At 37.1% G+C, this 17,146-nt stretch overlaps 1 protein-coding gene across 4 annotated transcripts in view; it reads left to right on the top strand.

Annotated features, from left to right (window-relative positions):
• The window catches only part of PALM2AKAP2 (PALM2 and AKAP2 fusion), a 249,548-nt gene that overhangs the window by 70,168 nt on the left and 162,234 nt on the right, over window positions 1–17,146 (top strand). The gene's annotated exons all lie outside the window — the stretch shown is intronic.

Genomic DNA, 17,146 nt, shown 5'->3' on the forward strand with positions numbered 1-17,146 from the left:
TTGACATTATCTATGAATAAACTAATGATTTCATTAGGGGGTGATTAAAAATAACTATGATATCTCTTTTATTAATTACATTAATAACCTGTGGTCTCCAGGAGTTTGCTGAACTGCAACTCATGTCGGCTCTTGAAGTGCAGGATAGCTTGAAAAATAGTGCATGCTGCTGACCTTCTTTGAATTGGCTAGTAATATGTTTGTTGGAGAAAAGCACTCTCATTAGATGAAGATCACGAAGAAAATACATAAATTACTCATATCTGATGTAAAAAGGGAATTCTGGCTGGAGTTTGAAGAGGCCTGAAGGTACAAATCTATATTGCTTGGAAGTAAAATCAGAGGGGTTTATATTTGAAGATATTTTTATAGGATTGCAGTGAAAATGAGAAAAAGCACTGGAGTCAGATTCATATTTCTGAAATACTTTGTCTCCTATTTTTATTGCAACCTAGTAGAATATCGGAAATAAACTATACAAAGTTGTTCAGGATACTGCTAGCGCACCATCACCTTACTTTATCCCAGCTACTGTCTTGAATATTTTAAGACCCTTTAGTGAGCACTTTTCTCACTAGGTGTTGATCCAAGCTTTGACAGATTTATTGATACTTATGAGCATGCCCAGAAAGACTCTTACCTTGTTTTTATATAATGATTACTCAGAAAATTGTATCTCCATATCATTTATAATACAAATCCCTTTTCAAGAAAAATATCCAAGCGTGGCAAAATGACAGTAATCTTAAAAGAGCATTAATGTAATGTTACATGATCTAGAACCAAGACATGTCAACTTTTCATCTCTACATTAGAGAAGATATAAACTGCAAAAATGAACTAAGACAAAACCTCCAATGAGTTGAGCTCAATCCCTGTTAATTATGTGGACATAATTTATTTTGATAAAATAAAAATAATTTGTCACTGCTTCCTTCTAGAGTTATTTTTTTTTTAATCTTATCAGTATAGTTTGGAGCTTTGGGATTTTTTGATGGCCCCTGGTCCAAATATAAACTGATTAATTGATTATGTGCCATGAGGTTGGCGTCTAGTCTTAGAAACCAAATACATAGATTTTTGTCCATAATAAGCTTTCTCCAACCAGGTCCTTCAGGTCCTTACCACTTAATTTACTCCATCCATCTTGCTACTTCTTCTTTACTGTATGTTACTTTTTTCCTAGGCATTATAGACTTCAAATACCAATTTATTAATTCAAATATTAATAAAATCCAAACTTTCCTAAGAGATCAGCCAAGGTTGCTAAGTCTTTATGAACTAAATGTGTATTATTTTATTTCTAATTAAAACAAACTCTTCAAAAATATTAAGTAAAGGAACCTGCAGAAGAAAAAAGTATTCTTATTAATTAGATTTTTGAAGCAAATTAGCTTTTTGATCATCTTGCAAATCCTGTAAGATAGATAGATAGATAGATAGATAGATAGATAGATAGATAGATAGATAGATAGATAGATAGATAGATAGACAGACAGACAGACAGACAGACAGACTTTACAGGATACTGTAAAATCTCCAGTCAGAGGTGGTATTTGCCAGTTCTCCGAACTACTCAAAATTTCCGCTACCAGTTCTCCAGTTCTCCACCTCTGATCCCACTTGGTTAAATGAGGAAACTTGTCTTTTCTTACATTATTCTGCAAAATATCTTCAAACTAGCCATAGAAAGAGAGATTAGCAATGAAATCTAATGAAGAAATACAAAAGAAGAATCCAGAATAAAGAACTGCTTGCAGGAGTAGAATAAAACATAAAATCTCCCATTTTTAGGGAGAAAATTGGTGCTCATAGAAGAAAAAAGACACTTGAAGAATGAATAAAGGCAGAAAGTAGTAGAGCCGCAAGGCCGTAGAAATACATACTGTAGAAATACAAGAAACATAAAATAAGAGAGAAGAGAACTGCACAAAAAAAATGACCTGAAAAATGAGCAGAAAACAACAAACCCATTGCAGTTCTTGACACACAAAATAAAGCATTAACAGTAGAATCAGAAAGGTGAAATACTGTTCTTGCTATACCCTTCCTAACTAACAAAGCAAAACGCTTTTAGGATCAGGAAAGTCAGCATCTGGCCATATAATTGAGCTACTTTATCTTTCTTTTAAGCAATAATATATTCAATTTGATTTCTATATACTCTATCTGACCGCATCCATGTATAGAGGATTAATTTTGATTGTTTGAAGACTACGTTAGTTATGAAGAAATCACTGGAGTAGCAGACATGGATAAATTGGTCCCCTGCTGCATTTTGTTTTTTTAAAACCATACAGTCCAACTATATTTTCTCTTTTGTGTTTCCAACTTCAGCATTCCAGTCTCCAATGAGAAACAGCATCTTATATCAACTTCAAAATGAAGTTGATCATAGATGCAGATCTTCTGTCATCTGTAGAGCATTACAGCCTACATTTGAATTATCTGTAGGATAAAGGATTGTTCATGAATTAGTCGATTACTATTCAGTCATTAATTGCTTTGTAGTGAAGTCTGTTCTTGCTATACCCTTCCTAACTAATAAAAGCAAAAATGCTTCTTTGTTTTTCATACCCTAAATAATACTAATAAAGATTCACTGATGCCTAAGAAGTCAATTTATCATTGTTTCACTTCCTCTTTTCTGTATTGAGCTTTCCGTGGTTAATGCTTCTTATGTTTCATGTTCCTACTGTAATTTTGTGTTTGCAGCTTTGGATTTTTTTTTCTGTATGGCAATGTCAGCAACTAGATGTCCCAAAGTTTTAATCTAGGTACATCATAAATACTGTTAGTATTCGAAAAGATCCTCATCTCTTCCTCAGTAGCATGTAAAGTGTGATCTAACTTGAGGGCCCCTTCATTCAGCAATATATTGTCAATAATTTTATATTTTCTTTCCATGTGATTTTCTTGGAAAATATACAGAAATATATGTGTCTGCTTGTTTTAACTGGGCATATGTGGGATGACCCTCATCTCTTGGATAATACTGCTTGGAATATGTTCTTTGCTCATCCTTCCCATAAATACCCTCTACCCATTATGATGAGGCAGTACAGCAGGACTTGGGAGGGACATACTGGGGCTACCATCTTGCTTTTTCCTAGAATACCTTCTTAAGAATTGTGCTACAACACAGCAGGATTGTTCCAGAGACACTGTAGGGGAGAAATGCCAACTGCAATGCTGGCTATTCTTTCCACATATAATTCCCCTGGAATAATGCCATAGAGCGAATGGAAAATATTCCAGACTTGGCGAGAAAAGCAAATAGCAGTATTATTAGAAGAGTTAAGTTTGAGAATATGAGTGAAATTCCTCTGAAAGACTATAGAACAAAAACAGGACAAGAAAAATTCAGTTATTGAAGCTAGAGTTTTGGTTTTGTAATCAAGATATTGTAGAAGACTTACTAAAATTTACAGATAACAGCACTGAGAGTATAGAGTTAGGGCATGACTTTGAAGTAAACATCCAGGGTGATCCTCTGGAAACAAAATAATGTATATTATCAAAAGCAAGCTGTTAAGTCCAGAGGGAGAGCCCTTTGAAACACCAATCATTTACAATCCTATAATACTTAGAACATATAAAATAATAAGATAGTTGGTTCAGTACTAAGATTTGATAAAGTCCTACCAGGACACAAAGAATTTATATAAACAAATAATGCAATATATGCTCAAAGCCTATGTGTTTTATAAATGCTGACATTTTTATTGTGTGAGACAAGAATTGAATAAAAAAGAGCTGAATTCATCATTCAGAGTAGTGGTCGCCAACCAGTGGGCCAGGGACCACTGGTGGTCTGCAAGAAAATGTTAGTGGTCTGCAGAGAAATGGCATCCCCAAAGCACCCCTCAAAGCAATTATTCCAGGCTGCGCGGGAACACAAGGCTGCACCACCCACATGGCCCATGGGATCACAAGGCTTGCATCGATTGCATTGTGAATAACACAAGGTAGTGAGGGGAGGGGGGAAAGGATGGAGGGGGGAACTTGCCCCACATGCCTCGCCTGGCCATCGAGCTGCTTCTTTCCGCTTCTTTCTTCTTCTGCTTTTGGCTGCACGCAAGGAAAGCAGCAAAAGTTTCTTTCTCTCCCCCAAACTCCACCAGAAATGTGTCTTTGGGACCCTGCAAGGCATCCGGCTCCGAGAGGCTGTGCCAGCAAAGACTCATTTCTGGCAAAATTTGTGGTAGAGAAAGAAAGACTTCTGTTGTTTCTGCTGCTTTCCTTGCATGAAGCCAAAAGTCTCTCTCCCTCTCTCTCCCCCTAAGAACAAAGCTGGAGATGGTATCCTGCAATCCAAAATAAAGAATGATCGATCAGTAGGAAAACTGGGTGGGGAATTTTCCTGCAGACTTTTTTGGGGATTTTCTCAGGGTGTCTGGTCCACGGGATTTAAAATTATGAGTTTGGTGGTCCCTGAGATCCAAAAGGTTGGCAACCCCTGATTCAGAGAATCTTGGAATTTTTTTTAACCAAGTTAACTCTCATGTCTTGAGAAAGATTGGCTGGATGATATGATCTCTAAATATGTAAGACGGGAGACTAGTAGTTTCACTCCTCAAGGATCAATGTATAAAGTACTTGACTCCTATAATCTATTGCTAGATACATGATGACTGTATTTGTAAGCATAGCCCACTAAGGTATGGTTGAAGAATTGAATTGCTTCTTGCTTATGGATCTTTTTCTGGAAAAAGAAAGAAATTGTGATTTTTGGATTTGATGATTAGGGAGAATAGATTATGGAAAGAAGAAAATCATGGTGAATCTAGAGAGAGTAAAATATAAATATATTTATAACAACTGTTAAGACAATCAGAAGAAACTTCTTTGTGACATCTTTTTTTTCCATTTTAGTTATTCACTTATTATTTTTCTTTATCTTCATCTTTCAACTTAAAATATATACTGCTTTTATTCTATTAAAAAGTTTAATAAAATTATTTTTTTAAAATAATCTAATTATTTCTACTAAAATATTTTCTTCAATGCAATATGATGGACATGGAATTTTATTTATAGTACAATTGTTTCGGTGTATCTGAAAGAAATTACTTAATGCAACAGTCATAGGAATGAGTCTTGGTTTTGAGTGAATGGGTGGGCTGACATCTCTAAATTGCATTTTGATTTTTTTTTTAAAAAAAGGAGCATTGTTATGTGATGATGCAACCACTAAATGACCTGGGACAAATGAATTCCAAAAACTCGAAGAAGTCCCAGGCTTGATCTAGGCAGTTATCTGATATTCATAGAATGTACATCAGTTCTCAATTTAAAATAGAAGTAGAGATCTGTCACCATATGTTGACTTGTAAATTCTAACGTACATGCTGGATTTAAACCTCTTACCTGCTTCTACCCAGTATGATGGATGGATATTTTTTTACACAATACAGAGTAATATTAAATGGGAAAACTATGGTTTACATTGAACTTTTCTTAAACACTTCAGTTTTCGATGGAGTATTTGCTGTAATGTCAGTTTATCTCTTGGGATTATTTTCCCCACAAGATGGTTTGTTATTTTGTGGAATAACGTGGAGAATTGGGAGTTTACCTCTTCAACTTCCTTCACAGCATTTTAAAATCGTGTCCAATCTGCAGGTTTTCACAATATGGAAATTCCTCAAATTCCATTTAATTTGAATGCACAACATTGGGAAGTTTTATATTTTAGGTACATAAGTATGAATTACTATGCTTTGAAGTGATGATGGGGACTTGTATGCAGTTATAATGTTTTATTATAAGGTTCATTCAGATTTTAAAGTGTTCATATAATGAAAAAGATTTATGAGTTTCATTAATATTTTTTTCACATTCCACATTTCTATGTTCAGTTTTCCCTGATAAAAATATTTTGAGATAAAATTCTTAATGTGAGAACTACATTTACAGAATTGGGAAAAATATATAAATCAAAGAGGAGTTGTATTGCAATTCATTTATTTGTCCACAAAATGCAAGTTAATATTATTTAAGTACAATATAAAAAAACCAAATTTAATATTTCTCCATCTGAAATGACAGTACACAACCATTGTGTATCCATAGTTTCGATAAGATGTATCCGAAGTTTTGGAGCCTTCACAGACACAATAAAATATCTATATGAAAGCTTCATGCTTTCTTCTCAATGGCCAATCACAAATGGAAAGCAGGTTTGCAAGAATCTATCTTGTCCTGGTTGCTCCTTGCAATGCACCATGCAGTATATTCCAGTGTTAAAAGCCAAGCTGCTTCTGTTGGAGAAAGTATAATGAAGCCAATGAAGGTGGAAAATGGTGATCATGTGACCATGAGACTTTTTGACTGTCATAATTGGGTGCCAGTTGCCAAGTGCCTTGAATTGCAATCATGTGACTGCAGAGCCACTGCGACAGCTATAACATCAAGTACTTTCCAGACAAAATCTCCTTGTTATAACTTCAAACAGTCGTTGAACAAATAATTGCTAAATGAGGACTATCTTTAATAGAATTGTTTGAATCTGGGGGATTTAACACCGCCCAAATACTTCACATATGTTTATATCATTAATGTTACCATTTTTTTTTCCGTATCAGAGGAAAATTACAACTGAATCTGTTCATATCTCCAGGCAGTACATAATTACTGATTTCAGAATATGCAAACTATGACCAAAACATTTTAGAATTAGTTAGACATGGAGAGTCATTCCATTACAACTGTATGAATTGCCAGAGTCAAGGGCCTTATTAAATATATATGTATTAAAAGTCTAATTGATTTAACAGGATTTAAGCTTCTACTGATATCCATGAAGTTTATAAGTTATGACTGCTATTGTAATTCTTATAATGAATGACAGATATAAGGTGTTTGGGGAATTTTTAACTGATCAAAATTTACTCTGATTAATAGACTAGACTGGAATGGAATGGAATAGAATAGAATAGGATACTTTATTGGCCAAGTCTGATTGGACACACAAGGAATTTGTCTTGGTGTAAATTCAGTATACGTAAAAGAAAAGATACATTCGTCAGGAGTCGAGAATCATAAGGTACAACACTTAATGATAGTCATAGGGTACAATAAGCAATCAATCATACTTGGAAACAGTCAATATAAATCGTAAGTTGCAACAATTGTTGGAATTATTGCAAACACAATCTTACATTATTTAAATTTACATTTAATTCATTTATCACAACAGTAGGTTTGTGTTCTGCAGATACTAATTGAGTTTCCTACTCATTTGGGGCAAACAGTAGGGAATAAAACCTTCTCTTCCCCCCCCCTTCCCATTACTCTTCTATATAATTCTACTTCTAAATCATGCAGATTAAGGCATTATTTGCTACTTAAATGCATGTTTTGCAATACTTAATTTTGTGTCCGATAACATCTGATCTTAAAAAATGCTAACTCATTTGAAGACAACAAACCCTAGAGTGAAATTTCTTTAAGCCATGATGAATTACAAGTAGAACTTGAAGGAATATTTATTGGCTTTGAGTCAGGGGTGGGATTCTACAGGTTCGCACCTATTCGCTAGAACAGGTTGTTAACATTCTAAGCATTTCGGAGAACTGGTTGTTAGAAGAAATTACTGGCCTAATCCTGTAAGGAAGGCAGGAAGGAAATATTCTGGTGCTGCTTACAGAACCGGTTGTTAAAAAATTTGAATCCCACCTCTGCTTTGAATGTTTCATCTTGATTATCTGACAAAACCTGATCAGCCCTTTTAAAAGTAGGCCAACTCTTGCTCTGTTGAGTTCTTAAACTCTGTACTGAATAGGAATCTTTATCAATGCTGCTTAATAAACTCTTTCTCTGGCTGAAGCTGATTTTTGAACTGGGCAAAACAAATGCAACCCCTTTGTTCATCCAGACTATGCTTAAACTTTGGTCAGTTTTAAGACCTCAGCAGTTTACTTGGACTCAATGTTAATGCCAACCCTTGGGCTTATTTTAGAAAAATGGCTGGAAGATGGAAGTTGCTATTCAATTTTTGTATTATTGGGCCCCAAGAAAAGCTACAATTTTGAGAGCCAAGACTGAGCAAGCCCTTTGTAGGCCAATGTTCATATGTTGCAACGTTCCAGATAGATAACAAACCTTGGCAACTGGCAAATTAGGGGAATGTTTAGGGCCTGTTTACCACCACATTTAGCTTAGTAAGCCATTAATTATGCAGTCCCCCTTTCATCTATAGTCATCCCTTTCAAAGTAATGTTTTTCTAGACCTTTAAATGTATGCCAAAAAGCGCAGTTATCTTATGCATTTTAGTAACCAAGTCCAAATAGTATTTACCACTTGCATAGTTGTGGATGACGCCAGTGGAAAAAAGGATCAAGTGTCTCATTGACTAGAATATGGTTACACTGAACACAATGGAGCCCAACAGAGATGCATAACGCAGGGTGTCCATAGCTGTACAACAGGCCCGGGGGTGAGGGTTATTGCTGAACACAGCCTCCTGCAGAAAATGTAATGTATAAAGAAAACACAGAGTCTGCACAGAACTCACTAATTGTGCCAATGAATGAAGAGTCCTTATGTGGTACTTTGCTCAGGCAAAGTAGAGAATCGTTTTCCCAGAACGTGCATAGTGCAAAAATAACAACTGTGGGGAGGGGAGGAGTCTGGGGAACACAAACAATCACCCTCATTCATGCCCAGGAAGGGGAAATCCACACATTCTCTGTGATATCATTGTTTCCATTTGTTTATTTATTGTTCTCATAACATTAACAAATTCATATCGCTGCTGAATTTAGTAAGTCCAATAGAATTGGCTTGATCTGTGAAAAGTTTGTGAGGGGAAATCTTTATGGATAGCTTGGGGCGCTCTGAAATATTAGATTAACTTCAGCAAGAAAGAAAACACTGTGGAAAATTAGTTGCCCAGGGTTATAGCAGTACTGCTGGGGAAGTCTTAGGAAGCAGAATTGCTAACGATAACAGAAAATTCTGTGTATGTTTGAGCAAACAGCCGTTGAATCCCAAGTCCGACCTTGCATTGAACAAATCAAATGCACATAGCAGTCTTGGTGGTAGAGTTGTGTGCAGCTCCTAATTCTTTTTGCATGCCATGCTCAGAACTAAAATAAATCATGCAGTCATCCGATATATATCCCACTTTCCCTCCAAAATCTGATCACAGCATATATATATTGCTCCCTCCTTTATTTTTCCTTGGAGCAGCTAAGAGTGATCTAGTGAACTTCTATAATGATGGACTAGAATCTAGTCTTCCTGGTTCTAACTCATCATGTTAACTGCTTGACATGTCAAAGTATGCTGGACTGTATCTATTGTCATGGCCCAACTATTACTCTTACTTCTCCACAATATTCAGCATTCAGCTGGCTTTTCAAATAATAACCAAGATGCAAATCTGCTGACCTCTTTGTGGTCATAAAAATGTGATTCAGGATTACAAGGGAAAAAAGGCTATAGCTTTAAAAATAGGGACTTAACCTATCATTTTAATTGCTTGTAGCTTTCATTCAAATGTCTTCCTTCTTAAAAAAAAAAAAAAAAACTTCGTAATGGTTGTGAACCTGTATTCAAAACATGTCCTATGCTACAAAGAGCTAAAGTAAACAGAAATAAGTAAGATGTGAATGCTGAAGAGATAAACAGGTAGATCATAGAAAAAAGAGGACAGTTTTTATTGCAACTTTCTCCCTTTTTTTGCTGCAAATACGTATGTGGCAGGATGCAAAAGAAACTGAACCTTCTAAAGCAGTTATACAAAAATGTTTCTAATAGGAAAATTGGCTGATAATGGTTTTCAGCTTAGGTTTTTATTTTTTTTCCTGATATTTTATTTTTGCATCATTTGTCGGCTGTTCAGAATCTTTTTGGAATTCAGTGGCATATAAATTACAGATTTTTTAAAAAAATGAATAATACCTCTAAATTCTTATGCAAGTTAATCTGGAGATTAATTAAATTTTAAAAAATAGTAAGGAAGGATGAAAGACTTGTGAAACAGGCTGGAAAGAGGCTGATATATCTATTTCTACTTTTTCTTTTCTTTTCTTTTTTACCAAATCCAATTCAATCAAGTATGAACCTATCAGTCCGAGCCATGTCCAAGATTCAGATTAAAAAGAACATTAATAAGTAAAAGCTAGACTGACTATGGTGTGGCAGTCCCATTCTTTTATCGTACATACATTCTTCCTGTTTAAGTATTCCTGGTATTCTATGTCTACTTAATAAAATTAAATTAGAGATTCCCTTTGTAGTCATAGGTGTAATTATACAATTGCTAACAGTAATATTCTAACGAATTTCTAGTGGAAATACCAAGTTTCTTACTTTAAGCTTATACAGTGGTACTTCAGTACTCATCCTTCATTGGTTCCAGGAGGCGTGATGAGTACTAAAAACGATGAGCACCAAACAAAGTATGTGACTTATCCTCTGACACTTTGTTTTGGCTAGGCAGGATTTCCCATCTGTCCCTTTTCCTATGTTCAGTTACCTTCCCAGCATGGCCGACTTCCTGTCTGTGCTCTGTGGCTGTCCCCCGCTTCCTTTTGCAGCACATCAAGTACCAAACACCATGAGTACTGGGATAACATTTTTGTGTCAAAATGCGTTGAATACCAAATTCAATGAGTTTTGAAGCAGTCAAGTACCGAGGTACCACTGTAATTTCAACATGCTTCCAGAACTGGTTACATTTAAAAAAAACTGAATTTACACTCATTTTTACAAATATTTCTCCTGTGTTTCAAGAAGAGATATTCCTCATGGTCATGCATTTTGGCATGATAATATTCATTTGGCATGCACTTGCCACTTCTGTGCACATTGTGATCTCTTTTTGAGATCACGATGTAATCAGAAAGATTACAGGCACTTGCCTTATAAATTTCTGTTTTGTGCTAATTCCTCGAGTTCATTTTAAAATTTGAACGTACCACATTTCTATCCTTACTTTTTAATTACTTTTTGATTCTTTAATTTCTGCAGGTGTTCCAAACCAAAATTTCTGCTCCAAATTCAAATTAATTTCAGAATGATGTCTTCATATGAAGCTCTGATAAAAGGCGACCTTCAAACCTGAACCATAGCAGTTTTATAATATAGATATTGGGTGGATAAGAATGTGAAATATATACATATATTTTGAAGTTCATAGATCTATATGTGAACAAGTTTTATCTATCTGTAGTGACATAGATACGGAAATTTGTCTAGTACACATATAGTACTCCCTTCCAAAATTAGAAAACTATTTGGTTGGCTTGTGCTGAGATTTCTTGGCTCAAAATTCACTGGTGGCAAAGCTGATATATGAGTGTAATAGATATGAGTTGCCCACCTCTAGGGCTACGAAATGGTATTAAAAGTGCACTAAGCAATCTTCTTCCTTCCCTCAGTTTAGGTGAGGTAAAAATTCAAGTGTGTTAACAGTTGGCTTAACTGTCCTCTTAAGTCAATGACTAACTGGCTTCCCAGGAGTAATTTCAGAATGGCATGTAAATGTGTGAACTGGAATTCTCTGGCTTCTTGCAGTGGAGCCTGAACAGAGTTCAGGGAGGCTCAGTGGACACCTTCTGCAGCTGCCTGTAAAAAATATTTTTCTAAATTTAGGAAGGCTGTTCCATTCCAGGTGTGGCAGCTTGTAAATAATTGCTTGTGAATAATCACAGACATCAAAAGGCCAGCTGCTTCAACAATGCTTCAAAGGACATTTGTAGGACTGAAAATTACATGTTTCTCCTTTGCTAGTTTTTAATAACTTTTTTGTTTATCAGCTTGGCTGTTAAAGGATTGTATATATGAAATGGGTCTAGGACAATTTGCCACGGCCAACATGCCACGGCCAACACATCGTGGGACAATTTGCTGTGGGACAAGTGTTAAAAGGAATGGTGGAATAGAAACTTTAAAAAAGGATGCAAAAGGAGGGGCAGAATGAAATGTGAATGACAAAAATCAAAATAATTTTTCATTTATTTTAAATAATTAAATTGCATTGTTAAATTGTCCCACAGCAAGTTGGCGGTGGCGAGTTGGCCTCATCAAGTTGACTGCAGCAAGTTGTCCCATTCCAGTGTGAAACAATTCGATGAAGCATAGAAAAATGGGCTGGACTTCAAGTTCAGTCTCCAGAAGGTGGTTCAGTGCACACAAGGACGCAAACATAATTACTCTGCAACATCTTAAAAGCAATCTCATCTGTTCCCAGAATTCTACAGTGCTCTTATATGAACCTGAGGAAAGATGTGATTGCTTTAAAGTGTTAAAGACAGTTGCTACATATGTATACCCATGTGTTCCAAAACATTTATTGAGACTGAATACAAACAGTCCTCAACTAATTATCACAACTGAGCCCAACATTTCTGTTGCTAAACAATACAGTTGTTAAATGAAATGTACAACCTTTTTTTTAAACCACAGTTGTTAAGTGAATCAACAGTTGATTTTTCAACTTTAAGTTAGTAACAAGATTGTTAAGGTAATCTGGCTTCCCCATTGACTTGTCAGAGGGCTGCAAACGATGATCACATGACCCAGAGACAAGGCTATGTTCATTAAGATGAGTCAATTGCCAAGTGTTTGAATTTTGATCATGTGAACACAGGGATGCTGCAACAGTCCTACATGTGAAACACGGTCCCAAGTCACTTTTTTTTAGTGTCATTGTAACTTCAAATGGTCACTAAGCAAATTGTTATAAGTTGAAGACTATTTGTAGGAGCACTTCATAGCAGTAATACAAAAATGGCTGAGTTTACACTACATCATATGCAGAACGTACTTTTTTGCACTGCTTTCTGTCTTCTTCATCTATGGAACTTTGATTTGGGTGTATGTGTATGTACTGTATCCGCCTTGGAGTCAGGGTTAGTTCCTAGTGATTATGTAGGCAGTCCCTGTGGTTTTCTTGATAGATTTTGATAGTGGTTTGCCATTTTCTTCTTCCTGGAGCTCAGAGAGAGGGACTGGCCCAAGGTCACTCACATGGCTTTATATCTAAAGTAGGACTAGAACTCACAGTCTCTCAGTTCTACTCTGGTACTTTGACCACCGTACCAACTACTGGTACACTATACCAGGCTCTCTGTTGGATCCTTATTAACTTGTCTTTCACATACTTATTACACTGTGCTCATATACTCATTGTTATAATACAATCAAGTGAATCCTTCAATGCACAGTTATATAAGTAAAAGAGGAGTATGGTAGGTAGTATTCTAATTGGCCAATATGTTTTGGTATTTATAGTTGCAACACTGTACATCATACACATTTCTTGGATTTAAGTGCAACTTCAGTTCTACACACGCACACACATATAAATTTAGGGAAAGAAAAAATGATCAGAGATAAAAGCACATATTGCTTGTTCAGTGCTATTAAAGTGACACATTTTTCCATATTGAACCGTGTGAATTTCAATCATATTTGCCTAGATTGTTTTTATAATTATGATAGCCAATTCACCTTACTTCTATATTCATGTGACTTATAGATAATTCAGATTTATTTATTTTATTTTTATTTATTTATTTTTGTCAATTACTTACAAGATAATAGGTATAAGTAAAAACATAGTTATGAATACATGGATACATATAAGAAAAATAAAATAAATAAAAGAAACAATAGGACAGAGATGGTAGGCACATTGGTGCACTGATGCACACCCCCTACAGACCTCTTAGGAAAGGGGTGAGGTCAATAGTAGACAGTCTAAGATTAAAGTTTTGGAGGTTTGGGGAAGAAACCACAGAGACAAGTAAAGTATTCCAGACATTGACCACTCTATTGCTGAAGTCATATTTCCTGCAATCAAGCTTGGTGCAATTAACCTTGAGTTTGTATCTATTGTTTGCTCTTGTGTTGTTATGGTTGAAGCTGAAGTATTCATTGACAGGTAGGACATTGCAATGTATGATTTTATATACTATACTTAGATCGGACCAAAGGCGGCGTAGTTCTAGATTTTCTAGGTCTAGAATTTCGAGTCTAGTGGCATAAGATATTCTGCAACAAGTAGAGGAGTGAGAATTCTTCTTGTGAAATATTTCTGGACTTTCTCAACTGTGTTAATATCAGATACATAATGTGAGTTCCAGACTGATGAGCTGTATTCGAGTATTGGTCTAGTAAATGTTTTATATGCTCTAGTTAGTAGTGTGATATTACCAGAGAAAAAGCTATGTAAGATTAGGTTAACAACTCTTAACGCTTTTTTGGCTATGTAGTTACAGTGGGCTCTAGCACTTAGATCATTAGAGATGAGTACTCCAAGATCCTTGACAGAGTTTGGATCATCAACAAGGTCTTGACTATTCATAAATATATCTGAGTTTATTTTGATGTTAAAGATGGGACAAATATTGTTCTTAAGTTATATGTTACAAACATACTGTGTGGTCAACACTAGCTAGCCTTTCCTGGATGAAGGTAAACAGATTGGAAATATATTAGTTAAGAATGTTGTATATATATACAGGAATTCAGCCAGGCTACAATCATTTGTCTCCTTGGCCCTGAGATTTCATTTATGATAAGGGTATGCTAAGTACTTTGGAGCAAGTTTGAGACTAATCTTGAATACACAGAATGGATGTTGTTATGTATTAGCATACTTTCCTGCAATTGGTTGGTCCATGGTGGCAGGAATTTTGAAGAGCTGTCACTGGCCACAGCTGCAAGCAGCCCAACTATAACAAGGGCTGCCGCAATTTCTTCAGTGCTCAGTCCTATACGGAAATAAAACAGATTGGAATCATGCTGGTGTCCTGAGTCTCATTCCCGCGACTTAACACTGGTGATGAAGGTGGGATACGGAGACAAAGGGAACCAGCTAGCACGTGGCGACCGATGAACGCATCAAGGCACCATGGCCGGAAACAACACGCCACCCACACCATTAGACCCAGCAACCAAAGACTGGAAATCGTACATCAACTGATTCCTCATGTTCCTCGAAGGAAGCGACCTCCATAATGTGTCCAAAAACAGGAAGAGAGCCATATTCCTAACCCATTGCGGTCCAGCGGTATTTAAGATGGCCAAAGCGTTAGCAGCACCCATCCACATGAAAACAATGGCCTAGCCGGACCTGGAAAAATTACTGAGGGCTCACTATACACCAACTGCTTCCTGCTTAATCAAAAGACATAAATTTTATCGACATGACCAAAAAGAAGGTGAGAGCATCGGCGATTTCATTGCAATGCTGCAGGACATCACTGGAGCATGTGAATTCCTAAACTTGGATGAAGCCATGAGGGACTGAGTGGTCCTGGGACTGAGAGACCTTACACTCCAGGGCCGATTATTAACAAAACCCAAAATAACGCTACAAGAAGAAATAGAGGAAGCTACTGCAGCAGAATCAACGCAGAAATCGGCAGCCGCCATGTGGAAGATGAACAAAGTGACACCAGAGACCCCCCAAAATACCACCACAACCCACCAGGAGGACATTGAGTCCCCATCAGAAGACGACGAGAAAGAAGAAGGGGTGAATCAACTCTGGGCAGAACAGGGCAGAAAGGACCGGAACAGAAAAAGGAGAGAATTTCGTTGTGCCGGTTGTGAGAGGAACCATCTACATTCCAAGTGCCGTTTCCTAGATGCCATCTGCAAACACTGTGAACGGCGGGGACATATTGCTAGGGCATGCCGAGCGAGAAAGAACTACGGCCCTAGACAAAGATGGAACACCACCACCACCCCGAGAGAGAGAGAAAGACAAACACGGAGCCGTTGGAACCAAGACAACAGAAGCAGGCGAGGGAAAGAAACAAGCAACGGAAAAGAAGAAACACACCAGACGGTGACCATCGGACACTCCAACATAACAAATGCCAAGAAAGTATATGTCCAGATCACCACAGAAGGCCAGCCATGCCGGATGGAAGTGGATTCTCGGCTCATACTTGTCAATGGTATTATGGGACACCATAAAAAGACTGATACCAGACATGAGCCAGGAAGAACTCGAAAAACAAACACTAACACTGAAAGACTACCGGGGGAACAAAGGTACCAGAAAATTCAAGGTAACATTCAAAAAATACACCAAAATCCTGCCATTAACCATAGTTGACCAGGATCAACCCAGCCTATTGGGACTCGAATGGTTTGCACCATTAGGAATTGAGGTCACAGGGATAAACAGCATAACTGAAACAGAGTGGGAAGACAACCTGATGGAAGAATTCCAAGACGTATTCGACAGAGAACTGGGCAAGTACCAGGGGTCCCCAATTTCTTTTAATCTAAACCCAAATATACCCCCCATAAGATTAAAAGCGAGGCGGGTTCCTTTCGCACTAAAACCAGAAATTGATGAGCAATTGGATAAACTCATCGCACAAGGGGTTTTAGAACCAATTGACCACACTAAGTGGGAAACCCCAATTGTTACACCAATTAAACCAGATGCGTCAGTGCGCATTTGCAGGGACTACAAAGCAACCCTTTACCACGCACTACAGCAAAGTGCATACCTGGTTCCAGTGGTACAGCTTCTATTACATTCCCGGGGGAATCTTCGCAAAACTAGACCTCGCACACAGGCATACCAGCAGTTGCCCGTTGACCCCGAAAAAGCGGAAGCCCAGACAATTGTGATGCACAGGGGGGCATTCAAATGTAATAGACTACAATTTGGTGTCAGCGTCGCCCCAGGGGCATTCCAAGCTTAATGGAACGCTTCTTGCGAGGGATAAAAGGGGTGGTACCATACTTCGATGATGTCCTGGTATCCACCAGGAACAAAGAACAACTACGTGACCGCCTAAGGGAAGTCCTAGGCAAATTAAAGGAGGCGGGACTAAAAGTAAAAAAGGAGAAGTGCCAATTAGCCGCCAACAAAGTTGACTTTTTAGGATACCTTATAGACAGCGAAGGAATCCACTCTACTGAAAATTAAAAGTCAGAGCAATCAAGGAAGCCCCAGACCCACAAATAAAACCGATCTACAAGTTTTCTTAGGACTCATTAATTTTTATAATATATTTCTACCACAGAAAGCAACCATTGTGGAACCACTACACAGGTTGCTTGACAAGAAAGCAACCTGGTCCTGGGGGCAATGAGAGGAAACGGCATTCCAGGAGATAAAAAACTTGATCACATCATACCGCGTACTAATACAATACAGCA

The sequence above is a fragment of the Pseudonaja textilis genome, chromosome 2 (assembly GCF_049901715.1).
Source record: "Pseudonaja textilis isolate UNSWEBS1 chromosome 2, rPseTex1.2, whole genome shotgun sequence".
NCBI classification, from domain to species: Eukaryota; Metazoa; Chordata; class Lepidosauria; order Squamata; family Elapidae; genus Pseudonaja; species Pseudonaja textilis.